General features: G+C 37.2%; 2 long non-coding RNA genes across 4 annotated transcripts in view; one reads left to right on the top strand and one right to left on the bottom strand.

Annotated features, from left to right (window-relative positions):
* LOC105482505 (uncharacterized) overlaps nucleotides 1-27,865 on the bottom strand; it is a 170,746-nt gene that overhangs the window by 29,534 nt on the left and 113,347 nt on the right. For 2 of the 3 annotated variants that reach the window (XR_011624003.1, XR_987671.3), the window contains one exon: nucleotides 10,618-10,812. The exons of the other annotated variant lie outside the window; for it this stretch is intronic. This is a non-coding gene — a long non-coding RNA (uncharacterized lncRNA). The remainder of the gene's footprint in view (nucleotides 1-10,617; nucleotides 10,813-27,865) is intronic. 3 annotated transcript variants of the gene reach the window in all.
* LOC105482507 (uncharacterized) overlaps nucleotides 1-27,865 on the top strand; it is a 166,039-nt gene that overhangs the window by 68,747 nt on the left and 69,427 nt on the right. The gene's annotated exons all lie outside the window — the stretch shown is intronic.

Raw genomic sequence — 27,865 nt, 5'->3', positions numbered from 1 at the left:
TATTATTATTTTCTCAGTACTAGAACAGGAAAAGATCCCTCCACAGTTGAAACAACACCACAAGATATTAAGTAACACTCACTGAAAGTGTTATATAGTTAGGTTTCATAGGCAGAAAAAAATATATTTACTGCTCTGTATTGTCTACCCTGCCATTTATAGGGTAGGGTAGACAGAAATATTCAAAAGTGCTTAAATTTTAGCAGTAGATTATGGCTTAACTTGTATTAATTAGTTTCCTCATTCTTCATTTACATCATCTGTAAAATATTCACTCTGCATATTCATGTTGTGAAGTAAATGCTGTAGGCTAATATGAATAAACCTTGTACATAACTAACTAAATAAATATATGGGATAAGCAGTGGCTTGATGAAATGTAAAGAAGATATTAAAGTGCGGCCGGGCGCGGTGGCTCAAGCCTGTAATCCCAGCACTTTGGGAGGCCGAGACGGGTGGATCACGAGGTCAGGAGATCGAGACCATCCTGGCTAACACAGTGAAACCCCGTCTCTACTAAAAAATACAAAAAAACTAGCCGGGCGAGGTGGCGGGCGCCTGTAGTCCCAGCTACTCAGGAGGCTGAGGCAGGAGAATGGCCTGAACCCGGGAGGCGGAGCTTGCAGTGAGCTGAGATCCGGTCACTGCACTCCAGCAAGGGGGACAGAGTGAGACTCCGTCTCAAAAAAAAAAAAAAAAAAGAAGATATTAAAGGAATGTAGAGATGGGATGAATTCCCTGAGAGTTCTCTCAGCATTTTCCTGAGAACTTCCTGGTCTTAAAACCAAGCTGATGTTTGTGATAAAATAGGAGGGAAGCAGCAGCTTCAGTAAGGCCCATGGGCAAGGACCAGGTTGGCCATGATGATCTGTTAGGATTCCATCCCCTGCATTGATTCAATTGTAACACTATCATCAGTATAGCTTTTTGGTTAAGAGCTTAGGTGCTGGAACCAAGTCTAGCTATTTTCAAGTTTCAGTATTTTCCACTACCAGCTGTATCACCTTGAGCAAGTTCCTTAATTTCTCTGTGACCCAGTTTCCTTAATATATAAAATGAGGGTGATGATAGTGCCTTCCAGGATTTCTAGATTAAATATTTGACAAGCACTAGAACTGTGTCTGGTACATGATATACTTCAATATTTAACAAATAATTAAATGACCTCAATGTCCCACACCAGACACACAGTAGTAGTCAGATAACATAATTAACAATCAATTGTTGAATGAATAAGTGAAAAGTCAAAGACCCTGGAAAATGCTAGAAGGAAAGAAAATATGAAGGTATGACTTAAAAAGACCTAATTTGATAGTTAAGATACTTTAGATTGCTGCTGCCTTGCATAAAAGCTTCTAATGAGCCGCGTTAGTTAATATTTAAAAGTCTAAACTTCATGGCATGGCATATTGACAAGAAAAGGACAGGGTTTGTGGCAGCAACATATAAACCCCCAAATCTCAATGGTTTGGAGAGAAAAGTGTATTTTTTTCTCTAGCAAAGTCTGATGAAAGAGTTCTCATCTATTTGATCACTGAGAAATTCAGGCTGGGTTTATCTTGTGATACTACTACCTCATGTCACCCTGTGTGTGAAGAGAAGAATGGAGAAGGGAAATTGATTCTTAGTTGCCATGACCTAGATGTGACATATGTCATTTCTGCTCACAGTCCATTCCTCAACACTGTTGTGTCCCAAATGCAGCTGAGGGCTGGAAAATGTAGGGCACATATGGATATGCAATGAGCAGCTTTCTCAGCCCCATATGGCATGCAAGGACCTCAGTAATCTGTGAGTGACTATTTCCACCTTATCTTTCAAACCCGATGAAGGCTTGAGGTCTCATAACATTGACAAATAATCACTCTAGGTATGGAACAGGCGTTCATCACATGAAGTCTGGTAATGACTTGCTAGGCTCTGGCTCTATGGGAGTGACAAATATAGGATATAGCTTCTGCCTTTGAGGGAGCTTACAACATGGTAAAGGAAATGTGAAGGTAAGAGTAGAAGGCAATGTAGAGTCAATTGCAACTGAGTGCCGGAGATAAGCTAGCTTGGTTTTAGTACAAGGACCTTGAGATATGGAATCAGGCAGCCCTGGGTCCCAAAGTTCACTACTTGCATTATCTTAAACAAGTCACTTAATCTGTAACTGTGTGTGTGTGTGTGTGTGTGTACACATAAACATACACATGTATACAGGCTGAGAATCCAAAAATCTGATGAAATGCTCCCAAATCCAATAGTATTTAAGTGCTGACATGATACCACAGTGGAAAATTCTACACATAAGTACTCAACACAACTTTGTTTCAGGCACAAAATTAATACAAATATTGTATAAAATTATCTTCAGGCTATGTGTAGAAAGTATAAAAATCCATAAATTAATTTTGTGTTTAGACTTACATCCTTTCCTCAAGATATATATCTACAAATATTCCAAAATATGAATAAAAGTACAAATCCAAAACACGTCTGGTCCCAAGCATTTCAGATAAGGAATATTCAAAATATTCAATCAGTATGTATCCTTAATAACTCAAAAACTCAAGAAGTAATAACTGCTGTTATTTTTAATAAAATCCTTGATAAGAAACAGAATTTTTTTCAGACATGGGATAAAATAAGACATCATCCCAGTTACCCTTTTTAAACCTCTGTTGAACAGCAGTCCCAAAGCAAAGGTAAAGATATTACTCATCTAGTCTGAAAGAATTTCTTCTAGATTATCTGGTTGATAGATATCTGTCATAAGTGGCTTGTTACTCACCCTCCCTTGGTGGAAACACAGACCACGATAACTCGGAACCTAAGCTTAAAAGATGTCTTCTGCTATGTTTCAGGGGAAAACAGGGCCACCAAACTTACTGCAGTAGCATTTGGTTAGAGATACCTCTGCAGTGGTAAGCAGTACTAGATTTATGCCTCACCAGAGGTACTGCCACTGGTACCCACAGTGCCTGTAACACCCTTTCAGAGGCATGTAGTTGGGATGAAGGGGGCCACATAAAATATGAAAGTCACCAATGAACTTCTCATTTTAGCAAATACCTCCCCACTTTCTAGCCTCCACATCCTTAGATACGGGGGACTTCCTTTTCCCAAGTCTGTCGCTACAGGTTTTCAAATCATACTTGACTGATTTATTTCAAAACTTACTGAATGAAAGGTTATTATCCATTTGGCTCTCTTGATTTCCAGAGTCAACTTAGAAGAGCAGATGTTCCATTTCCTTCCCCAAGCGTTATCTATCCCAGATCAGAGGCCCTGGGAACTGACAGAGGTGTCGGCAGATCTCCCATATACATCCTGATTCATGATAAAGGGAGCCTGGCTGAATAAAGTTCTCACTCTCTGGTATCACACTGCTGACTGTGACAAACATCAGTAGATCCTTTTTTTCTATTACCATGAATAAGAATATCATTTTACCATTTCTCTCAGAGCACAGAAGCAAATAGAAAGGAAGAATCCCATAATTTTCATTGCATAAAGCTATCTTGGGCTCTGTTCATCAGAGTTCAATTTTGCTGAATAATTCTCTATAGACACGAATGATAGAAGAGGGGATTATTACCCATCTGTCTGCCCTCTCGGCTTTTGTTCAGCCCTTATTGTCTTTTCAATTTGGATCCATCTGATTGCTTTAGTGACGCAGGAAGACATCACCAAATATGAGCACATTCCCAGGCCCAGGAGCCGCTCGCCACACTGAGGCAGAGTGACACAGTATTTTGCCTTGGAGCATTTCAGCAAACTGGGGCTGGAATAAGATGCTTAAGGTCAAGGCAATGGCATCTGTAGCTGGGAAAGGGCCAATGGAGATCATTTTTATCTTTTACTGTACACATGCAGTCTATTCATCACCAGGCATCAAGACCTTTACTAAACAGCCAGGAAAATCACAGAGAGCAGAGCTCTGGTCTCTGCTGTCAGAGTTGCTGTTTGTATTATTTTGTCTTGTTTTTCCCTGGAACCTCATATAAAGCTTTTACAGGCTTGGGCAAAGCTTTGCTTGGATTTTCATGTCAAGAAGACAAATTTAAACTGGAGTTGGGAAAGGAAGGAGAAACTTTTGAGCAGTATTATTTCTGACTTCCAGTTTGTAGAATCCACAGGAAATTCTTTTTGGGAAATGGATATGGTTGCCAAATTGTATAAACTTAATTAGAAAATAAAATGATTGTTTTCTATCAGACCACATCCACTTAAGCCCCATATAAAAAACTCATCTCTAATTCTCTTCTGACATTCTTTTCTGTGTAAGCAGAATTACAGATTATTAAATAGAGACAGTTTAGAATCAAAACCTTTTCATTGCTGAAAATTGCCTTTCACTTATTTTGTAAAGTCCACCTGACTTTCTACGGGCCCTATTCTAGAAAGGAAATTGTAGCTACACTTAAATCCTTTCAATTCACACTCTTAGATCCAATAGGATGTAAAAGGTAAGAGAAGCACTAACAGCTTACAGGCCCTGGGTTCAATTAGAGGCTGAAGCAACAACACCACACTCTATGTCCTTTACATCTCAGGACTTCATTTTTCCTCACCAATGAAAATACAGTTGATACCTGATGTAAATGACGAGTTGATGGGTGCTGACGAGTTGATGGGTGCAGCACAGCAACATGGCACAAGTATACGTATGTAACAAACCTGTACATTATGCACATGTACCCTAGAACTTAAAGTATAATAATAATAATAAAAAAAATACAGTTGAACAAAATTGCTTCTAAAGGCCTCTCTTTTGCTGAAAGTGTCTTTTCCTTGATAGTATCTCCTTCAAGTAACATTTGCACTATGTATTTACTATTTCTCTATATTGATTTTGTGGGCTACTCTATTAACTAGAAACACACTTACCTTTTTCTTCATAAGTGTAATAGAGGCCAAAATGGAGAAGGTGACATGACCTTCGCCCTTTAAAAGCACGTTGTCCTCAACAATTTCTGGGCTGTGCTCCTAATCTACTTGTGATTATGCCTCTTGTTTCATTTAAGATTTGGCAATAAGAAATTCAGAAAGAAGATGCCTATTATGTTTTCATTCTCTCCCCTGCTCATTTTCGTTTAACAATGCACTGCTATGCTATCATGTACTTATTTTGTAATTTACTGTTAATCTTTGTGACACCATCATGATGAGCATTTCAGAGCATGTTTGAAAGATGCATTGTTTCATGCCATTTTTGTATAATAAATTGCATTTTGATGTTATCCATTTTCAAGGTTGCTAAAGCACACTTGTAACAGGTCATCACGATCCTAGATAAGAACAACCCAGAAGCACCAGATTACACATCCCAACTTAAAAAATATAGGGATCTGATTTTGCTTTTCAGATCGAAAGAATTGGCTTCATCCTGCACTTCTTCAGTGCCTGAGGGAAAAGTATAATAAGGTATTAAGATATCTTCAAAATTCTGCTCCTCAAAAGTCCTGTGTAGTGTTCACTTACATTTCTGAGAAATAAAGAGAAGAGGTCAATAATCCACATTTATTAAGTCTCTTCTATCATATATTCCAGATGCCGTGTTCAGTGCATAATAAATACTTTTGCTTCTAATCCCTAAGCGGGTAGTAGTATGCTTATACTACAGATTAAAGCTAAATGTTTGCAAATATTTTGGAAATTGCTGAATGTTTCAGAAAAGGAAAATATACATCTTTTTGAATTTGTTCTTTCACTCTCTGGTATTTCACAAGGAGGACCAAGGTTTAAATATTTTTCCATCTTGCAAGGGATCTTTACTGAGCCAACCATAATGGAGCACATAATTCATGAGCCCAAAGTCATTCTCTGCTATAGAAGCATCTACTTGCCCTACACTTTTTATGATAAAAGGGGACACAGTCCCTTCCTCCCTTCCTTCCTTCCTCCTCTCTTCTCCCTTCCACCCACCCACCTCCAACCCTCATTACAATTAACTCATTCTTTAATCAAATTACTAATTTAAAGACTATTTTAGAAGATTATAACTACACATCACAAAATTAGGAATGTACAGAGATTTTCCATATGACCCTTGCCCCCACACATGCATAGTCTGCCTTATTATCAACATCCCCCTTCTGAGTGGTACATTAGTTAGAATTAATAAGCCTACGTTGACACATCACTTATGCCCAGAGTTCACAGTTTACCATAATATACTCTATGGGTTTGAAGAAACATATAATGACATGTATCCACCATTATAGTATCATATAGAATAGTTTCAATCCCCTAAAAATATTGTGTGTTCTGTCTATTCATGCCTCCCTCCCTAACTCATGGCAACCACTGATCTTTTTACTGTCCCTATAGCTTTGCCTTTTCCAAAATGTCATATAATTGGAATAATAAGTATGTATCCTTTTCACGTTGTCTTCTTTCACTTGATTATATGCATTTAAGTTTCCTCTATGCCTTTTCATGGCTTGATAACTAATTGCTTTTTAACAATGAATAATATTCCATGGTCTGGATGTACCACAGTTTATCCATTCACCTACTAAAGGACATTTTGGTCACTTCCAAGTTTTGGTAACCATGAATAAAACTGCTGTAAACACCTAGAGTACCAGTTTAGTCCACAAGCTTATGTGTGGACATACGTTTTTAACCCCTTTAAGTAAATACCAAGGAGAGTGATTGCTAGATCATATGGTAAGAATATGTTTGGTAAGAAACTTCTGTTTTCCAAAGTTGCAGTACCATTTTGTATTTCCACCAGCAATGATTGACAGTACCTGTTGTTCTACATTCTCGTCAGCATTTGGTGTTGTCAGTGTTACGGATTTTGGCCATTCTAATAGGTGTATATTGCTATCTCATTATTGTTTTAATTTGTATTTTCCTGATGACATAGGAAGTGGAACATATTTTCATATGCTTATTTGTCACCTGTATGTCTTCTTTGGTCAGATGTGTGTTGCAGTCTTTGGTTTATTGTTTAAATCAGCTTATTTATTGTTGAGTTTTCAAGTTTTTAATATATTTGATATATATAAGTAATATATCAAAATACTTGCATTTTGGGCCTGATGCTTTGTGTTTTAGAAATTTTAAAATTAGAAACTCAAATTTTAATAGATATAAATATTATTGGTATATATAAAAATATATAGATATAAATATTGATATATAAATATAAATATAGATATAAATATTGATATATATAAATATTATTGATATATATTATTTTATATATTATATTATTTTGATATAAAAGTATTTGCAAAAAGACTCATGTGATAAAGACCTATATAATAGTACTAATAGGACTATATAACAGTCCTTTATGAAATGTGTCTTTTTGCAAATATTTTCTCCAAGTCTGTGACTTGTCTTCTTATTCTCTTGTCATTGTATTTAACAAATCAGAATTTTTGGGTTTTTTTTAAGTGTAGCTTATCAATTTTTATCTCATTATTTGTGACTGGTGTTTTATTCAAAAAGTTGTTACCATACACAAAGTCTTTTATATTTTCTTTGATGTTATCTTTTAGGAGTTTTATAGTTTTTCTTTTTTTCACTTAGGTCTATGATCTATTTCAAGTTAATATTTGTAAAGTGTGTGTGGTCTTTGTCTAGTTCACTGTTTTGCATGTGGCTCTCCAGTTCTAGCAACATTCACTGAAAGACTATCAGTTGCCTGTCTTTATGTGGGTCTATCTGGGCTCTCAATTCTTTTCCGTTGATCTATTTCTTTATTCTTTAACCAATATGACATTATCTTGGGTTCTATAGCTTCATAGCAAGTCCTGAAGCCATGTAGTATCAGTTCTCAAACTTTGTTCTTCTTCTTCAATTTTGCATCAGCAATTATGGGTTTTTGCTTCTCCGTAAAAACATTAGCATCATTTTGTTTATATCTACAAAATAAGTTGTTGGAATTTTTATTAGGATTGCATTGAATCTATGCATGAATTTGGGAGTAACTGACATCTTGAAAATACTGAGTCTTCCTAACTATGAACATGGAATAGCTCTCCATTTATTTAGTTCTTTCTTGATTTCATTGATCAGAGTTTCATTGTTTTCCACATATAGATCTTATACATATATTATTAGATTTATAATTAACTATTTTATTTTGGAGGATGCTAATGTAAATGGCATAGTGTTTTAGATCTAGAATTTCACTTGTTCATTTCTGGTATATGCGAAAGTAATTGACTTTTGTTTATGAATCTTATATCCTACAACTTTGCCGTAATTGTGTAATAGTGTTTTTGTTTCATCAGTTTTTAAAGATTATCTTCATAAATGATTATGTCATCTGCAAACAAAACAGTTTTATTTTCCTTTCCTGTCTGTATACTTTTTATTTTCTTTTCTTGTGTTATTGCATTAGCTAGTACTTCCAATATGATGCTCAAAAGTAATGGTGAGAGAAGGCATCCTTGCCTTCCTCCTAATCTACAAATCATTGGAAAAGCTTCAGGTTTCTCATCATTAATTAAGATGTTAGCTATAGGTTTCGTAGATTTTTTAAAAAATTTATCATTTTTTAATTCTTTTTTCTGCATCTATTGATATGATCATGTGATTTTTCTTTTTTATAATGTTAATGTGATAGAATATATTGATTGATTTTTAAATGTTTATCTAGTCTTGAATACCTGGGATAAATCTCACTTGGTGGTAATGTATTTCTTTTTATACATTGTTGGATTTGATTTGCTAGTGTTTTATTTTTGAGAATTTTTACATCTATGTTCATGAGAGATATCGGTTTGTAGTTTTCCTTCCTTTTAACACCTTTTCCTGGTTTTAGTATTAGGGTTACTCTTGCCTCATAAAATGAGTTAGGAAGTATTGCCTCTGCTGCTATTCTCTAAAGGAGATTGTAGAGAATTGAAATGATTTCTTCCTTAAATGTGTGGTAGAATTTACCAGTGAATGCATCTGGGTCTGATGCTTTGTGTTTTAGAAATTTTAAAATTAGAAACTAAAATTTTTAATAGATAGAAGCTAATTCAGATTGTCTGTTACTTCTTGTGGAATTTTTGGCAAATTGTATCTTTCAGGGAATTGATTCACTTCATTTAGATTGCCAAACTTGAGAGCATAGAGATATTTATACTATTTCTTTATTATCCTTTTAATATTTATTGGATCTGTAGTATTGTTCTCTGTTTCATTTCTGATGTAATTTATATCCTTTCTCTTTTTGCATATTAGGCATGAAAGAGGATTATTAATTTTTTTGATCTTCTCAAAGAAACAGCTTTGGGTTTTGTTGCTTTACCCTATTGATTTCAGGTTTTTTATTTCACGATTTCTGCTTTAATTTTTATTATTGCTTTCCTTCTTGTTCCTTTGGATTTCATTAGCTTTCCTTTTCTAGTTTGCTAAGGTAGAAACTTATATTGTTGATTTTAGATTTTTCTTCTTTTCTAATGTATGCATTCAATGCTATACATTTCCCTGTAAGCTTTGCTTTTGTACATCCCACAAATTTCAATTTGTATTTTCCATTTTCATTTAGTTCAAAATATTTTTAAATGTGTCTTGAGATTTCCTATTTAATTCATGTGTTATTTAGAAGTATGTTGTTTAATCTTCATGTATTTGGGGATTTTTCATTTATTTTTTCAGTAATTTCTAGTTTAAGTCTATTTTAGTCTGAAAGCAGAACTTAAATGATTTTTATTTTTAAAAATGTGTTAAGGTATGTTTTATGGCCCACAATGTGGTCTACCTTGGTAAATGCTCTATGTGAGCTTGAGAAAAATGTATTTTCTGCTGTTGTTGCATGAAGTAGTCTATAGAAGTTGATTATATCCAGCTAATTGATGGTATTGTTGAATTCAAATATATCCTTGCTGCCTTTCTGCCTGCTGGATTTCTCTGTTTCTTATGGGGGTGTTGATGTCTCCAACTATAATAGTGAGTTCACCTTTTCCTTCTTGCAGCTGTATGAGATTTTGCTTCACACAATTCAACTGTCTGTTGTCACATTAAGAATTGTTATGTCTTCTTGTAGCATAGACTGCTTTATTATAATGTAATGCTTCTCTTTATCTCTGATAACTCTCCTTGCTTTGAAGTCTGTTCTGGTGTGTGTGTGTGTGTGTGTGTGTGTGTGTGTGTGTGTGTGTGTAGCATGGTATATCTTTCTCCATCGATTTACTTTTAATCTATGTGTGTCTTTATATTGAAAGTGGGTATCTTGTAGACAAGATATGGTTGGGTCTTGTTTTTAATTCATTCTGACAATCTTTCTTTTTAAAGTAGGTCATTTAGACCATTGACATTCAAAGTGATTATTGGTATATAGATATTTGTATTCATATTTACTTGGAACAGTTCTCTATTTGTTTTTCTTGTTGTTCTTATTTTTGTCCTTTTTTCTGCTGTATGTGGTTTTAATCGAGCATTTTGTATGATACCATTTTATCTCCTTTCTTAGCATATCAGTTATACTTCTATTTTTATTTTTAGTGGTTGCCCTAGAGTTTGTAGTGTATATTTACAACTATGTATTATATATACATAAGCATACATAATTATTATGGTTTAGATTTTTACGTCCCCTCCAAAATTCATAGATTGAAACCTAATCCCTAATCCACAATGTAATAGTATCGAAAGGTGGGGTCTTTAAGAGATACTTACATAATAAAGGCAGAGCCCCCATAGATGAGATTAGGACTCATAAAAAGGCTCTAGGTGGAAGAGGGAGTATACTTCCTCTCTTGCCCTTCTGCCGTATATCATGTGAGGACACAGTGTTTCTCCCTTCCAGAAGTCGGAGAGAAAGGGCCTTGCCAGATGCTGGTGCCTTGGTCTTAGACTTTTGAGCATCCAGAACTGTGAGAAACAAATTTCTGTTCATTATACATTACCTAGTCTTCAGTATTCTGTTATAGCAGCAGAAAATGGATGAGTACAAAAATCAAATACATTGCTGTTATTATGAATTTTGAACAAACTGTTGTCTGTTCAATCAATTAAGAATAAGAAAAACAAAAATTTCTGTTTTATCTTCACTCAGTCTTTTTTTAATACTCTTCTTTATGTAAATCTGAGTTCTGAACTATATTATTTTCCTTCTCTCTAAGGAACTTCTTTTAACATTTCTTACATGGCAGTTCTACTGGTAAAATTTCCTCAATTTTTGTTTTTCTGAGAAGGTCTTACTACATCTTTAGTTTTGGAGGATAATTTTGCAGAGTGCAGAATTCTAGGTCAGTGGGTTTTTTCCCTCAACACTTTAAAAATCTCTTCCACTCTCTTCTTACATGTATTATTTCTGAGGAAAAGTCATATATAATTATTTTCTTTGTTCCTCTAAAGGTAAAGTGTTTTTATCCTGATGTTTTCAGGGCTTTTCCTTCATCTTCGGTTTTCTGTAGTTTGAAAATAATGTGCCTAGAGAAGTGGGACAAGATGGCCTACTAGATACAACCAGGAAGTGCTGCTCCCACCAAGGAGACCAAATTATTGAGTAAACCACCATAACTTGTATATATCTTCAGATACAAAATGCCAAGAGTGGATGTAGAAACAGTACTAAAGCTGAAGTTAAGAGGAAGGAAGTTTAGACCCTTGAGTGGGGTACTAGGCGTACTAGGAGTAGTTTCTGGCCCTGAATGGCTCATGGGAAAAGGATGAGTGAGGGAACTGAAGGATGGCTCACTCTCACTGTGGACCTTTTAGATCCTAGCTACAGGTGACTCTTCATCCCCTGTGATTATGTGAGCAAGCATAGGGATCTGCCTCTCTGCAGAAACAGAGACAGCCTTCAGATGACATAGAGCTGGGAAGCTTTTGTGAGCTGGGCAGCTTTGCCAGAGAGTGGCCATGGACAGCCATTCCCCAGGTCTCCCCATCCCTTTCCAGGAGCTGGAAGTCTCAACTGACCTCTGAGCCAGGAGACAGCAGGGCTAGCTTCCTGTTGGACCTGAGATGCATCTGTTCCAATGGGAAGATGCAAGCTCCCCTGCCTACCAGCCCTTCCCAGGGCCCAGGGCTAACCAACTGCAGGAGTAGGTCACAGTACAGCCCTTGCATGCCATACTGAGTGGATTTCTGTACCTGAGTACTTTCCTGGTGACCTGGGAGCACATAAGATCCCTCTGTGCAGCTGGAACCTGACCCCAAGCTGTGGGATGTTCTGGTGTCCCAAGGACTGTGGTGCTCAGCTGAGGAATATGGAGATATGTGGCTGACAGAAGAGCAGGGGAGAACCCTGACCCTCAGAGCACTGAGAAGGGTAAGATGCATGGGTTCCTGGGCCAGTGCAGGAGTGGGGCATGCCTTCCTCTACAAGGCCAGTCTAGAAATGGTGTGGTATATCTGCCTCCTGCAGCCTCTGCCTGAGAGACCCCCACAGCCCAGAACATCTAACAAAAGCAATGTAGATGCAGTGCCAGTGATCAGAAGTGGCTCCCCCAAGTCCCAGGAATGAACCTGGTGAGGAGGCTATGCCCCACCTCAACTACAGAGCATGCTTTGAATGTCAGAAAATACAAAAGAGCTGTGAGAGTAGGTATTAACCTAGCTACCGACCATTACTCTTAAGTGTCATCTACTGGATTGCAGCCCAAAAGACAATACCATAAAGATTGCCACTAATATCTATCTGTGAACCTAACTGCAAGAATTCATCCACACATAAAGGTCCTGTACAGAGCCCTGGCCCTGTGAAAGCACCAGAAACAAAGAAAACTGCTTATATCTAACTTACGCCACAGTTAAAGGAACACCAACCACCCAGATGCGAATCAGTGCAAGAACTCTGGTAATTCAAAAAACCAGAGTGTCCCCTTACCTCCAAATGAATGTAATAATTCCCCAACAATGGTTATTAACCACTTTAAAGTAACTGAAGTGGCAGACAGCATCCAAGATTTGGATAGCAAGGAAATTCATCAAGATTGAGGATAAAGTTAAAACCAAATCCAAAGAGTCCAGTAAAATAATCCAAGAGCTGAGAGATTAAATAGCCATTTAAAGAAAGAACCAAACTAAACTTCTAGAGCTGAAAAACTCACTATAAGAATTTCATAATACAATCAGAAATATTAATATTACAATAGATAAAGCTGAGGAAAGAATCTCAAGAGTTTGAAGACTGGTTCTTCAAATCAACTCAGTCAGACAAGAAAGAAAAAATAATTTTTAAAAATGAGCAAAACCTCTGTGAAATATGGGATTATGTGAAGATACCAAATCTATAACTCTCTGGCAATCCTAAGAGAGAAGGAGAGATAATATGCGACTTAGAAACTATATTTGAGGATTGTAATTAGGTAATTCTTGCTTTGCTATAAAGAAATTCCTGAGACTGGGTAATTTATAAAGAAAAGATGTTTAATTGGCTCACAGTTCTGCAGGTTGTACATAAAGCATAACACAGGTATCTGCTTCTGCGGAGACCTCAGGATGCTCCCAATTATGGTGAAAGGTGTAGGGGAAGCAGGCATCTCACATCAGGGAGCAGAAGCAAGAGAGAGAGAGGGAGGTGCCACACTCTTTTAGACAACCAGATCTTGCAAGAACTCACTCACTATTACAATGACAGCACCAAGAAGATGGTGCTAAACCATTCATGAGCAAACCACCCCCATGATCCAATCACCTTCCTGCCTGGCCCTACTTCCAACATTGAGCATTACATTTCAACATGAGTTTTGGGCAGGGACAAATATCTAAACTATGTCAAGGACATAGTCCACAAAAAATTTCTTAATCTCACTAGAGAGATTTACATGCAAATCTAAGAGATACAGAGAACCCCAGCTAGATACTGTATAAGATGACCATATATCTCTAAGGCACATCATAGTCTGATTCACAGAGGTCAATGTAAAATAAAAATTCTTAAACGCATCTAGAGAGAAGGGTCGATTCACATAAAGAGGGAGCCCCATCAAGGTAGCAGCAGACCTCTCAGTAGAAGCGTTGCAAACCAGAAGAGACTGGTGGATTATTTTTAACATCCTTAAAGGAAAGAAATGTCAACCAAGAATTTATATATCCTGCCAAACTAAGCTTCATAAGTGAAGAAGAAATAAAGTCTTTTTCCAGACAAACAAATGCTAAGGTGATACCTTTCAACTAGACCAGCCTTACAAGAGGTCCTTAAGGGAGTACTAAACAGGGAAACAAAAGACCATGATTGGCCACCACAAAAGCATACTTAGGCACATAGCTCACAGGCATAAATATAAAGCAAAGATACAATCAAGTCTACATAACAACCAGCTAACAACAAGATGAAAGGATTATATTCACACATATCTATACTAACCTGGAATGTCAATGGGCTAAATGCCCCATATAAAAGACAGACTGGATAAAAACATAAGACCAAATCATCTGTTGTCTTCAAGAGACCAATCTCACATGTAACAACACCAACAGGCTCAAAGTAAAAGATGGCCAAAAAATCTGCTATGCAATGGAAAACAAAAAAGAGCAAGAGTCACAATTCTTATATCAGATGAAACAGACTTTAAATCAATAAAAATGAAGAAGGACAATGAAGGGCATTACATAATGATAAAGGGTGCAATTTAAAAAGAAGACTGAATTATCCTAAATATATATGCCCCCAACATTGGAGCACCTATATTTAAAAAACAAGTTCTTCTTTACCTATGAAAAAATGTTGGCAACCACACAATAATAGTGAAGATTTTAACTCCCCACTGACAGCATTAGATCACTAAGGCAGAAAACTAACAAAGAAACTCTGGACTTAAACTCAATGCTTGACCAACTGGACATAAGAGGCATCTACAGAACAGTCCACCCAACAACTATAGAATATATATTTCTCATCTGCACATGGAACATATTCTAAGATTGATCACATACTTGGTGATAAAGCAACACTCAACAACAAAAAAATATGGAAATCATACTAAGCACATTTTTGGATCATGGTGCAATAAAAATAGAAGTAAATATCAAAAAGACCTCTCAAAACTATACAAACATATGGAAATTAAACAACTTGTTCCTAAATAATTCTTGAGAGAACATTGAAATTAAGACAGAACTTTAAAAAAGATTATTTGAAATTGACAAAAATAGGAACAGAACTTACCAAAATCTCTGGGATGCAGCTATAGTAGTGTTAAGAGGAAAGTTTATAGCCATAAATGGCTACATCAAGAAGTCAGAAAGATCTCAAATTGACAATCTAACTTTGCACCTAAAGGAACTAGAAATAAAAAGAACAAACAAACTCCAAACCTAGCAGAAGAAGATAAATAACTAAAATTAGAGAAAAACTTATGAAAATGGAGATGCAAAAATCCATACAAAAGATCAGTGAAACCAAAAGTGGATTATTTAAAAAATTAACAAGATTGATAGACCACTAGTTAGACTAGCAAAGAAAAAAGAGAAGATTCAAATAAGTACAATCAGAAATTACAATGATGATAATTTCAACCTATCCCACATATATAAAAAATGCTCCTTAGAGAATACTGTAAACAAATTTATATGCACAATTTAGAAAATCTAGAGGAAATGGACAAATTCCTGGAAACACAAAATCTCTCAAGATTGAATCAGGAAGAGATTAAAATCCTGAATAGACCAATATCGAGCTCTATAATTGAAGCAGTAATAAACAACCTACAAACAAAATAAGCCCTAGACCAGATGGATTCACAGCTGAATTCTACCAGATGTACAAAGAACTGGTGCCAATCCTACTGAAACTATTCCAAAAAATCAAAGAGGAGGGATTCCTCCCCAACTTATTCTATGAAACCAGCATCAGCCTAATACCTAAATCTGACAGAGACACAGTGAAGAAAGGGAAATTCATGACAATATCCCTGATGAACACAGATGAAAAAATCCTCAACAAAACATTAGCAAACTGCATCTAGCAGCACATCAAAAAGTTAATTCATCACCATCAACTAGGTTTTATTCATGGGATATAGGGTTGGTTCAACATACACAAATTAATGTGATTCGTCACATAAACAGCATTAAAAATTACATGATCATCTCAATAGATGCAGAAGAAGAATGATTGATAAAATCCCAAATCCCTTCATGATAAAAACCTTCAACAGATTAGGTATCAAATGAGCACACCTGAAAATAATAAGAGCCATCTATGACAAACCCACAGCCAACATCATACTGAATGGGCAAAAGTTGGAAGTATTCCCCTTGAAAACTGGAAGAAGGCAAGGATGCTCACTTTCACCACTCCTTTTCAACATGTTACTGGAAGTCCTAGCCAGAGCAATCAGGCACGAGAAAGAAATAAAAGGCATTCAAATAGAAAAGTGGAAGTCAAACTATCTCTTTTGGCCAATCACATGATTCTATACTTAGACAACCCTAAAGACTCTGCTAAAAGGCTACTAGAACTAGTAAAAGATTTTAGCAAGGTTTTAGAATACAACATCAGTGTGCAGAAATTGGTGGCATTTCTGAACACTAGTTACATAAAGGCTAAGAATCAAATGAAGAACACAATCCCGTTTACAATAGCCACAAAGAAAATGAAATAGCTAGAAATACATCTAACCAAGGAGATGAAAAATCTCTACAATGAGAACTGCAAAACACTGTTCAGAGAAATCAAAGATGACACAAATAAACCAGAAAACACACCATGCTCATGGAGTAGGAGAATCAATATTGTTAAAATGGCCATACAGCCCAAAACTATTTCGAGGTTCAACACTATCCCTATCAAACTGTCAATCTAATTCTTCACAGAATTACAAAAAGTATTTTTAAATTCATATGGAACTAAAAGAGAGCCCAACTAGCCAAAGCAATCCTAAGCAAAAAGAACAAAGCCCACCTATGAGTGAGAACATGCAGTGTTTGGTTTTCTGTTCTTGTGATAGATTGCTAAGAATGATGGTTTCCAGCTGCATCCATGTCCCTACAAAGGACACAAACTCATCCTTTTTGATGGCTGCATAGTATTCCATGGTGTATATGTGCCACATTTTCTTAATCCAATCTGTCACTGATGGACATTTGGGTTGATTCCAAGTCTTTGCTATTGTGAATAGTGCTGCAATAAACATACGAGTGCATGTGTCTTTATAGCAGCATAATTTATAATCCTTTGGGTATATACCCAGTAATGGGATGGCTGGGTCATGGGTGCAGCACACCAACATGGCACAAGTATACATATGTAACAAACCTGCACGTTATGCACATGTACCCTACAACTTAAAGTATAATAATAAATAAATTAAAAAAAAAAAAAAGAACAAAGCCAGAGGCATCACACTACCTGATAAGGTTTGGCTCTGTGTTGCCATCCAAGTCTCATGTTGAATTGTAATCCCCAATGTTGGAGGGGGAGCTTGATGGGAGGTGAGTGGATCATGGGGATGGATTTACCCCTTGTTGTTCTCATGAGAGTGAGTTCTCACATGATCCAGTTGCTTGAAAGTGCATAGCACTTCCTTCTTCACTCTCTCCTCCTTCTCTTACTAGCTTGTGAAGATGTGCTTGCTTCCCCTTCACCTTCCTCCATAATTGTAAGTTTCCTAAGGCTTCCCCAGCCGTGCCTCCTATACTCCATGACACTATAAGGATGCATCAACCAAAACAGCATGATACTGGTATGAAAACAGATGCATAAACCAATGGAACAGAACAGAAATCTCAGAAATAAAGCCACACATCTACAACCTCTGATCTTCAACAGGGCTGACAAAAACAAGAAATGGGGAAAGGACTACCTATTCAATAAATGGTACTGGGATAACTAGCTAGCCATATGCAGAAGAATGAAACTAGACCCTTTCCTTTCACCATATACAAAGATTAAGATAGATTAAAGATGTAAATGTAAGACCTCAAACTATAAAAAGCTTAGAAGAAAACCTAGGAAATACCTTTCTCGGCATCAGCCCTGGTAAAGAGATTTTGACTAAGTCCCTCCAGATAGTTGCAACACAACAGAAATTGACAAGTGGGAGCTAATTAAACTAAACAGCTTCTGTACAGCAGAAGAAACCATCAACAAAGTAAACAGACAACCTACAGAATGGGAAAAAATATCTCTAAACCATACATCTGACAAAAGTCTAATATCCAGCTTCTATAAGGAACTTAACAAATCAACAAGAAAAAACCAACCCCATTAAAAAATGGGCAAAGGATAGCTGGGTGCGGTGGCTCACGCCTGTAATCCCAGCACTTTGGGAGGCTGAGGTGGGCGAATTGCCTGAGGTCAGGAGTTCGAGACCATCCTGGCCAACATGGTGAAACCCCATCCCTACTAAAAATACAAAAATTAGCTGGGCGTGGTGGCAGGTGCCTGTAATCCCAGCTACTTGGGAGGCTTAGGCAGGAGAATCGCTTGAACCCGGGAGGTGGAAGTTACAGACCTGAGATTGCTTTGGAGCCTAGACAACAAGAGTGAGACTCTGTCTCAAAAAATAAGAAAATTTAAAAAAAATAAAAAATAAGGCAAAGGACATGAACAGACACAAGAAAACAAGAAGACTTATATGTCTCAAAAGAAGACATATAAGTAGCAGATAAATATATGAAAACATGTTCATCATTACTAATCAGAGAAATGCAAATCAAAACCACAAAAGATGCCATCTCACAGCAGTCAGAATGGCCATTATTAAAAAGTCAAAAAATAACAGATGTTGGTGGGGTTGCAGAGAACAGGGAATGCTTGTACACTAGTATTAGAAATGTAAATTAGTTCAGCCACTGTGGAAAACAGTTTGGAGATTTCTCAAAGGACTTAAAAAAGAACTACCATTTGACCCAGCAATCCCATTAGTCAGTATATACCCCAAGGAATGTAAATAGTTCTATGATGGGTCACATGCATGTGTATGTTCATTGTAGCTCTATTCACAATACCAAAGACATGGAATCAACATAACGCCCATCAATGGTGGACTGAATAATGAAAATATGGTACATTTATACCATGGAATACTACATAGCCATAAAAAAACCCTCAAATCATGCCCTTTGCAACATCATGGATGGAGCTGAAGGCCATTATCCTATGTGAGCTAACACAGGATTAGAAAACCAAATACTGCATATTCTCATTTACAAATGGGAGCAAAAAATTGAGTACACGTGGACACAAAGAAGAGAAGCATAGACACTGGGGCCTACTTGAGGGTAGAGGGTGGGAGGAGGATGAGGGTCAAAAAACTACCTATCAGGTATTATGCTTATTATGTGAGTGGCAAAATAATCTGTGCACCAATTTCCTGCAACATGTAATTCACCTATTTAATGAGATTTAGAAGCAACCTAAGTGTCTTCAACAGATGAATAGTTTAAAAAAAATACATATACCCAATGTAGTTCTATTCAGCCATAAAAAGATGATCCCACCATTTTCAAAAACATGGATGAAATTGGAGGTCATTATGTTGAGTGAAATAAGCCAGGCATAGAAAGACATACTTCATGTGTTCTCACTTATTTATGAGAGCTGAAAATTAAAATAATTGAACTCATGGAGATTAAGAGTAGAAGGGTGGTTACCAGAGTCTGGGAAGAGTAGTGGGGGTGTGGTGGGAGGGAAGTGCAGATGGTTAATGAGTACAAAAAAATAATTATAAAGAATGAATAAGATCTAGTATTTGTTAGCACAACAAGGTGATTATAGTAAAAAATAACTGTACATTTAAAAATAACTAAAAGTGCTGGGCGCGGTGGCTCACGCCTGTAATCCCAACAGTTTGGGAGGCCGAGGTGGGCGGATCACGAGGTCAGGAGATCCAGACCATCCTGGCTAACACGGTGAAACCCCATCTCTACTGAAAATACAAAAAAAAAAAAAAAAAAAAAAAAATTAGCTGGGCGTGGTGGCGGGCGCCTATAGTCCCAGCTACTCGGGAGGCTGAGGCAGGAGAACGGCCTGAACCCAGGAGGCAGAGCTTGCAGTGAGCCGAGATTGTGCCACTGCACTCCAGCCTGGGCAAGAGTGTGAGACTCCGTCTCAAAAACAAAAAAAATAAAATAACGAAAAGTGTATAGTTAGATTGTTTGTAATACAAAGGATGAATGCTTGAGGTGATGGATACCCCATTTATCCCGGTGTTATTATGCACTGCATGCCTGTATCAAAATACCTCACATAACCTGTAAATATGTACACCTACCATGTATCCACAAAAATTAAAACGTTAAAACACGCACAAGTACCCCTGAACCTAAAAGTTGGAAAGAAAATATTAAAATTGCATCTAGTAATTTTAATTTGACATGATTTTATTTAAAGCAATAAATTGCTTAAAATAGAAACCTCTATCACTAGTACTCCCTAAAGATTATTTAAACAACCTCTCTACATATATTGAGAGGGAAATAAATTGAAACAAAAAATATGTAGATGAGAGAGAAAAAGATAATTTTAAACTAATATGCTTATATAAATACCCCTACCTTTGCCAAAAGCCCGATGTTTTCTCCGTTATTTACTGTGGGAACCTGGACAAGATCCTGGAGGTAAACCTCACAAAACTGGGAGGGTCCCCCTATGACTGGGTGCCTCCTAGGGTTTTTAAGTCTTAAGAGTTACCTGCATGAGGCCTCCAGCAATTTGTCAATTACAGTTCAGATTTTTCCTTCCCTGGTACTGATTCCTGCCGAGGTTTCTGCTTGTGAGTCTCTGCTCCAGTAAGCTATGACTTCCTGCATTCGCCTATCTCTCCAATCTTGGGGGCAGTGCTTCACCCTGTGTCTCACCTCTCTTATACATTCAAGAAACGTTGTTGATATTTTCAGTTTCTTCTGCTTTCTCCACGTTAATAGGACAGAATGGCAACTTCCAAGCTCCTTACATGTGAAACTAGGTGGGGATATAGTTCTCAGGGATGATGAACCCAGGCAAGTACACAAAAGTTATCAGTGGGGAATAACTGCTGGAGTCTTATGAACAAGTTGAGTATGTTTAAATTTAATTTTCTTCAATCTTTCTATAGCAGGTGAGATTTCTGGACTTTTTTCTGTGATGAATACATTTGTATATCTGTCTAAAAATTAAAATTAGAGATTGTGAAAAGCTCCATGAAGTGACCTAGAAACTACGGAAATTTCTTGCAAATGCTAGACGAAGGAAAGTCAACACCGAAGGCAATCTACAAGCTGCACGCACATTGAAAATACTGAAGGTCACACATATGTCATTTTACCAGATGTGCACATCATCACAAATGTACATCCTCAGCAATCCCTATGGCAGGATGCCCGGGGGAAGAGAAACTGAGACTGTATCTAGGGAAACACCCTTGGCTTCTGCCATCAAATACTGAGATTTAATATTCCTTTTACTTTTATCCAATTAACAAATACTTTAGTCATAAGACAAAGAGTCCTGGAAAACACCTCCCCTCCAAAAATTAATGATTTTTATTTTTAACAATGTATTGCATTTCTAGGAACAGGAATTTCTTTGCAAGTTTTTCATTATGTCATATTCTCGTGCTGGAGCACTTTTCAGGATTCTATAGCTTTTTGACATTGCTGGTTACACCCTAGATATGACAACGACCTATAATCGGAGATAATGTTAAAGGTTCAGTATTTGGAAGTTGTTCTTATGAATTTAATATATTTTATTTTTCTTCTTAGCAGACTCTAATTGAGTATCTGGTTTTTGTAGAATGAAATTATTGGCACTCATATTCAAGTGATTACCCTGAGGAAATGCTCACTTCTTGTTGTTTCTCTTAGAGAATATGATAATGAATTGACAAAAAAAGATATAAAGGAAAAATGCCAGATTGGTTTAAATCCAGATTCCTGTTGGTACTTTGATAATGGCATATGCTGTTCTTTGTGCTAAGAACAAGAAATCCCAGCCTTCAAAACATTTGAAGGTAATTGTATTGACAGACAAATTGTCTCACAACAAAGGCTCTAGCTCATATATAAGAATTGGAAACCTGCTCAATAATTAAATAAATAACATCCTATCCTTTGTTTTCCCTCGAACAGTTCAGATAGAAAGATGCTCAGCACCCTGGATGTATATTAGAGTCACCTGGGGAGTGCTGTAAACATATCATTGCTCAGGTTTTCCCCATCTCATAGGTTTGGGTACAGTTTTTCTGGAGTAGGGCCAGCCTTTTCAGTTCCAAAACCTGCCTGGGTGAGCCTAATATGTAGTGAGGCTTGAGAACCACTGCAACTTCAGGCAATTTTCATCCATGGAGTGGAACTCAGCCAGAGGAAGAGGGGATGGAGAGGCAAAGAAAAGTTAATGTTAGTTTGGTTTGAACTTTCCTAAATTATTGAAAATCATTATTATTTTATGTTCCTACTCCCTAGCAGTGACATGGCTGATTGGAAAGATCCTGATCTTGGTGTTGAGAAAGTGATCAGTCTTCCAATGTTAGAGTCACCCCAGTATTTTAGGCTCAAAGCCTCAGAAGCAAGCTTGTTAGAGTTTCTGCTTTAATTATGCCACTTTCCATGTTAAGACACCAAATGATGAGAGTGAGGTCAGTCTCAAGCTGGAGCTGAGACTCAGGAGTGAAAAATAAACATAAAAATTATTTTTTATTCCTACCCCCTCCTTCCTCCTGCTCATGGTTTGTGATCACCACTACTCCCCAACCCTTGCCACTGGCCCACAACTGGTGGATGCCTCCACTTCTGGCCCAACTTCATCTTTATCATATATTTATGAGTTAAAGATATATATGTGTGTATATGCGTATGATTATATATAAAATATATGTGTGTGTGTGTATATATATATACACATCTCTAGCCTACTTCAACCTTCTCCTCCCAGTTGAGAATATGACTGCATTTTTAATTTTTTTTTCCTTTTGTTCCTTTTTTTTTTTTTTTTTGGTTGGGTCTCACTATATTACCCAGGCTGGGCTTGAACTCCTAGCCATAAGCAATCTTCATGTCTTGGCATCCCAAAGTGCTGGCATTACAGGCATGAGCCACACCCAGCCATAGCTGCCTTTCTTATCCTCTCTTGGTTCTGTAATGCTGCTTTCCTTCCTGAGGATTCTTCAACTCCAGTTCTGCCTCATTTATTGTCTCTCCTACTTCTAGTTCATAGGACTATTTCTACAGTTTTATCTCCTACTCAAGGCCACTGGCTGAGTTCAGTTTTTTTTTCATATAATCCTGACAAATAAGCTGGATAAAAATGCTGTTTATTTTTACAACCAGGGAATTTGAGTACCTGGAGAATGAGACTACAAAATAAAACGTGTTTGTAACATCAAATCCTGACCTTGTCTCATGCAAAATTTTAATAAAGTGAGAATGATAATGTCTGCTTAAAAGTTGCTTTAGAGTTTAAAATGATATAATGCATTTCATGTTGCTGCCATACACTGGCATGTTCCAACATTTAGTCAGTCTCCCCTGTGCTCCCTAGAGGCAGGCTCTCATCCAGATTGTTATTTTTATTTAATATCTCAGGTTTGGAACATATGGAATATATTCCTGTAATCCCCCAAAAGGAAGGGTGTGAAGCTTTTCTTGTTTTCTCTAAATTACTTAGGAAACTTTTACAACATTTTTACCTACATCTATGTAATTTATTATTGACAAAATATTGGTGTTTATAAATTGGGAAGAGAAATTTTCACAGGTGGACTTTAGGGCTGTATTTATGTTGTTGGAACCTGGATTGCACTGAGGATATTAACAGTTGTTTCAGAAGAACTGTATTGTCCCTCATTTAAAGTAGACTTCACTTTTTAGACTAGTTTGGGGTTCAAAGCAAACTGAAGTGCAAAGTACAGAGATTTCCCATACACTCTCTCCCCACACAAATGCATAGCCTCCCCCGTTATCAATATCCACCAGAGTACTACATTTGTTTCAATTGGTGAACCTATACTGACACATCATAATCATCCAGAGTCCATAGTTGTTTACATTAGGGTTCACTCTTTGTGTTGTGCATTCTGTGGGCATGGAAAAAATGTATAATGGGGTGTCTAACATTGTTGTGTCACACAGAGTAGGTTCACTGCTCTAGAAATCCTCCGTGCTCAGCTATTCATCCCTTCCTTCTCTCTAATCCCTGGAAACCACTGGTCTTTTAACTGTCTCCATAGTTTTGCCTCTTTCAGAATGTTATCTAGTTGGAATCATGCAGTATGTGGTCTTTATCAATTAGCTTCTTTCACTTAGTAATATACATTTAAGTTTCTTGCATGTCTTTTTGTAGCTTGGTAACTCATTTTTCAAACATTGAATCATGTTTTGTTGTCTGGATGTATTCCACTTTATTTACTCATTCACCCACTGAAGGACATCCTGGTTACTTTTTGACAATTATGAATGAAACTAAAACATCATGTGGAAGTTTTTGTTTGGACATATATATTTTTTTAATTTTACTTTAAGTTCTGGGATACATGTGCAGAAGAACGTGCAGGTTTGTTACATAGGTATACATGTGCCATGGTGGTTTGCTGTACGTATCAACCCGTCATCTAGATTTGAAGCCCTGCATGCGTTGGGTATTTCTCCTAATGAATGCTTTCCATCCCCTTGCCACCCACCCTCCAACAGGTCCCTGTATGTGTTGTTCATCTCCCTGTTTCCATGTGTTCTCATTGTTCACCTCCCACTTATGAGTGAGAACATGTGGTGTTTGGTTTTCTGTTCTTGTGCTAGTTTGCTGAGAATGATGGCTTTCAGCTTCATCCATGTCCCTGAAAAGGACATGAACTCCTTCTTTTTTATGGCTGTATAGTATTCTATGGTGTATATTTGCCACATTTTCTTTATCCAGTTTGTCATTGATGGACATTTGGATTGGTTCCAAATCTTTGCTATTCTAAGTGGTGCTGCAATAAACATACGTGTGCATGTATTTTTATAGTGGAATGATTTATAATCTTTTGGGTAGGTACCCAGTAATGGGATTGCTGGGCCAAATGGTGTTTCTGATTCTAGATCCTTGAGGAATCGCCACACTGTCTTCCACAATGGTTGAACTGATTTACACTCCTACCAACAATGTAAAAGCGTTCCTATTTCTTGACAGCCTTGCCAGCATCTGTTGTTTCCTGAATTTTTAAAAATCACCATTCTGACTGGTGTGAGATAGTATCTTATTGTGGTTTTTAACTCTTTCGTGTAAATCCTAAGGAATACTATTGCTGTATTGTTAAAAAATGACTTTTTTGTTTCAAAATTAATATTTACTGACATTTACAACATAGTAGATTAAATCCACTTTAGAATTATAATAGAACTTTCAATCAATAGACCCAACACTCAAGCAGGTTGCTATACCCAATAGTTGGCTACTTTGAATAATACAGATATCACAATTTGAGACACTTTTACTGTCTTGAATAGTGTACCTCATGCTATGAGGGGCTCCCAATGAACAAACTGATGTGTTGTTCTGTTTCTCATGTGTTATGATTTTCAAAGTATTATGCCCCAACCTATTTCCTTGTGCCAATGCTGTGTCTAGCTGAACTTCACTTTAAATATAAGTGATCAGAGCATGTCACTGAACTGGTGGGGCAGGTCTAACAGAAGATATTTGGAGGGGTAGGATGAGGACAGGAGATCTTGTTTGGGGGAAGGGAGCCTAGGTAAATGAGCTTACTATAATAGAGATGTAGTTGTAAGTTAGGGGGAGTGATTCTGAACACAGTATGATTGTTATTTTCCATGTGTATCTTACAACTTAGTTCCTCTTGGATACATATCTAGAGCAGTGGAGAATAGGGACTGTCCATTAAAGCTGGAATTATTTTATTTAGTTTTTTTCTGATAAAAATTTACAGAACACTGGAGTATAAACAATCTTACTTTGGAAACTCTAGACCATGGTGTAACCAGAAGAGAAAGAAGCATTTTCCCCTACCTAACCACAGATAACCCTACAGATTTAGCAAAACAAACAGTCAGTGGGCATTAGAGCCTATCAGAGCCCAGTAGGATCCATCAATGCCTATATTGCCACCTATTGGGTATCTAGTAGGGACAAGAAGGCTGTACCGGGGACATGATGACAAAGTAGAGTGGCAATGGGGCTTGGCAGAGCAAACTTGATTGAAAGCACAGGTGTAATGAACTTGGGAATTTTTAGCTTGTAGTAGTGAGACCTGGAGGGAGAGCGACACTTTAGGGATGTAGAGCAACAAGGTAGAAGGAGCCTGGGTCCCTGGATGACCCCATGGAGCTGACTCACAATGCTAGCCCTGCCCATGTCTCTCTGGGCCGTTAAACAACAGAGATATAAAGTTGTCTCCATTTGACACAATGTTATTTTGGGTCTCTTCTAACTGCAGCAGATCTTATATTCTGGTAATGCCTCTCTTTCTCAGTTAGACCATCCTCCACACCATGCTTTTTTGCTAACTTCTGTCTTCCCCTGTGGATACTCCTCTACACAGCCTGTATTTCAGTTATTTCCTATCCCCCTGCCCCATTTCCTGTGAAAACATACATGTGATTTGAAAAATGGCTCAGAGCCCTATTTAAGGTGTTCTTTAAGAAACTAAATTTTGATTTGTCTGTTTTTCAGAGACAAGGTCTCGCTCTGTTGCCCAGGCTGGAGTGCAGTGGTGTGATCATGGCTCACTGCAACTTTAAACTCCTGGGCTCAAGTGATTCTCCCACCTCAGCCTCCCTAGTAGCAGGGACTACAGGCACTCATACCATGCCTGGCGCGCGTGTGTGTGTGTGCGCGTGCGCACGCGTGCGTGTGCAGAGAAAGAATTTCACCATGTTGCCCAGGCTGGTCTCAAACTGATGGTCTCAAGCGACCCTCCCACCTCAGCCTCCCAAAATGCTGGGATTACAGGTGAGGGCTACCTTGCACAGCTGAAACTAAAATTTTGTAAGTGGTAGACATTACTTACATTTTTAAGAAAGACTTTTGTTATAATAGGAAGAAGCAGAGGCTGATTGTAGGGATGTCAGGCAGTTGACTGACAAAAGAGGTGACACTTTTGTGCCTGGGCCCTGTAGGCATCCTTCAACTAACATTTTAATTGTATCACTGCCCCAACTTTTTATGTGTATTTGGCTGACACCGAGGGAGGAAATGCACAGTGCTCTCCTGCAAGTATCCTTTATAGTAATAGTGTATTTCCTACAGTATGGCTCATCTGAACTGCTTCCACTCTGAGAACTTAATATTTCCCAAGATGTAAGGCTAAGAAAATAAAAATAATAAAGTGAAAGACATTCACATGGTCAATATACAAGAGTATTCAGACTAATACAGTTACAAATAGGTTACTTTGCTTCACTATAATAGTCTTTTCACTATATATATGTATCCTATAACATCATGTTGTATACTAACTATACTCAAGGAAATTTATATTAAAAATAAATGAAAACAAATATGGAACTGTTGATTTCAAACCCAAATCAGAGCAGAATGGACCTGCCTGAAGTCTGTATCTTCTGTTTTAATATATACCTTAGAAGATGTTGCTGTGTAGGATATAATATGTCTAGAACAGTGTCTCTCACATCACAGGTGATTAACAAACATTACTGAATTGATGATGAATGACTGTGCTATGTGAACAATAACATTAAGCAGGTAAATCGCCCCTTGTTAAACTTCTTATGCACTTCTAGTCCCCAAGAAACCCTGTATATGTGACAGACATAGAAAACATGCTAGCTAGAAAAAAAAAAATTAGAAGGATAGTTAAGAAGAAAAGGGTCAAGGAGAGAAAATGAAAAGAAAGACAAAATTGATGACTCTCTTTTTGTATTCAGCACTGTATTCCTAGAATAAAATTTTCTTTATTCAACAGCAGAGTTAATTTACATCCACTAAGCCCAGGACAAGGCATCAGAAGGTGGGAAGGAGCAATTCTAAGGCATTGAGGGTATTACTGTCTTTCAAAAATGGGAAAACACAGACACAGTTGCTGGCAATTTCTAGCAG

Source organism: Macaca nemestrina, chromosome 5 (assembly GCF_043159975.1).
Source record: "Macaca nemestrina isolate mMacNem1 chromosome 5, mMacNem.hap1, whole genome shotgun sequence".
NCBI lineage: Eukaryota > Metazoa > Chordata > Mammalia > Primates > Cercopithecidae > Macaca > Macaca nemestrina.
The sequence above is the reverse complement of the archived record's forward strand: the minus strand, read 5'-3'. Positions and strand labels throughout refer to the sequence as shown.